Here is a 2,236-nt window from a genome sequence, read left to right on the forward strand (position 1 = left end):
GGAAAAGGAAACAGCACATGTGTCATTCTCTTTTGCCTGTGTAGCTCACATGAGCGGGGAGGGGCACCCATTTGCAGATAGCAGTAACTGTATTCAAGTTTTGCAAGTTGGATGTATTCCACCCCTCTGCTTTTATTAGCCAGCAACCAGTGGAAAGAAAATGCTCTTTTCATTCTTAGCCAAATCTAGACACACCTATTAATTCCACTTCCCAAACCCCTATCCAGTGCTGTTGATGTTATTTCTTTTAAGTGCAAGACTTGCTGCTGACTTGTTTTCCTAAAATGTCTACCATTAGTGGGTAAGGTTGAAAGTAGGACTTTCAATTTTTGTAGCTCCTCATCCCCCTTCACCCTCACAGTCTGACTGATTCTGTCCTTTAACAGGTGAAAATTGAGGATGGCATTTACTGGGTCCACGTAGCTATATGAGCATGTACCATGAATTTATACTGTGCTCAAAACAAGCAGGACCCTGTGGCTATAGCACAGGCTGTAGCACAAGTGACTCCAGTCATGGCTCTGACACAGGCTTCCTATAGCACTTTTGGCAAAATATTTAATTTCTGCTCCAGTTTGCCATTGGTAGAATAAAGATGAGACACCTGGTTTCTCCCTAGTCTTGGTATTTTTATTTTAATGTACAGGCAGGTGTTATTTGTAAATAATATGTATTTATGGGGCTGCGGAGGTTAATTTGCATACTCCACTGTGAGTTTTTCAGCCTGGACTAGGGTGCCAGCTGCCTTGTTTATATAGCTGCCATTTAAAGCTATCTGTTTGGCTGGCTGCATGCTGTGCTGCAGTCAGTGGCATGTAGTCACTGTAAGTGTGCATACACAGCCTGTCTGTAGCTGACATGGATTAGGACTTCTAGGTTATACCAGAATGCAAGCAATTTTTAATGCATATACCTTAAACACTAAGGAGAGGGGACAAAGTTTCCATTTTCCTGGTGTCTGTTATGGAGTCAGGATGAATTAACAGCCTGCCTGTGACAGCAGAAACACAGTCACCACCAGGATGGAAGTGGAAAAAAACAGAGTAATGAAATTCAGGCTGGGACCATCCTGTTTTGCAAAATTGTCACAGGATATTTCTGCAAAATCATCTCAGTGACCTCCTACAAGAAATCAGTGCCGTGAACTTGGCTCACAGTGTTTATTTAACAGCTACAGGATGGAAAGAACAGTGACTTATTTACATACCAACAGCAACTAACAGCTTGTTTGTGCACATGGATGCAGTAAATGACTTCACTCAGCATTTCCACACTCTGGGCTCATGGTAGAGATCTCTGGAACATTTAGTGATGGAGCAAAGCAAGGCACAAAACAAAGACAGGGAAATAATAGGAAAAACTCCTGACCTTGCTGCACTGGCTTCAGCTCCACAGCGTGACATTCATTTACACTTGATAGATTCTCTGTGAAAATACTGATGGGTATGTTTTTGATTACTGCTTCTTCTGTGTAAGAAATACAAAATGCACAGGTAAAATAGGGGCTTTCTGATCGGAGGCATGAGAATTTTGTCATGAGAAGTTTTTACATTTAAATCTTTCATCATGATCAAGGACAAGTTTGTGGCCTTGGAGCAATCTGGTCTAGTGTAAGATGTCAGGAGGGTTGTAACTAGGTGATCTAATCCAAACCATTGTATGATTCTGTGATTGTGTGATCCCTAAGGAATTTCAGATCTTCTATTGAGAAAAGATTCCCTAGCTGCTGCTGATGATGTGAAGGATGGTGGTCGTGATGGCTTTATGTTACAGCCAGTGGTCTGGACTGTCTCAGGAATTTTGTGGCAAACTACTCAAAAGGGCATGCACTGTTGGATCCTGGTGCTCAACCCCTCTGCCTCTGTGCAACACTTCTGCATCTGTCTGTGTTCTCATTAATGCTGCTCTCCTCCCACCAAAATCACTGGAAGAGTTATACCCAAGTCATGTAGGAGGATTCTGGCAGATCCAAACTCACATGGGAAAGTCCCCTTTAATATGTTGTTGTCTTCACTTTTCCAGGGACTTCTGTCTTTGCTTATTGAATAGACTGGTGTTCCCAGAAATCAGAGAGCCATTTCCCAAGGCTGTTTGCTCTCAAAAAGGCCATTAAAGAGACCTGCCTGACCTTTTCCACTCGTCATTAATGGGAAATATGTGATGTTGTCAAGGGAAGCACCGTGCAGCCCAGCATGCTTCCAGGGGAGCCTTGAGACTGGGCACTGAACAAAAAGCA

Source organism: Melospiza georgiana, chromosome 7 (assembly GCF_028018845.1).
Source record: "Melospiza georgiana isolate bMelGeo1 chromosome 7, bMelGeo1.pri, whole genome shotgun sequence".
Lineage (NCBI taxonomy): Eukaryota > Metazoa > Chordata > Aves > Passeriformes > Passerellidae > Melospiza > Melospiza georgiana.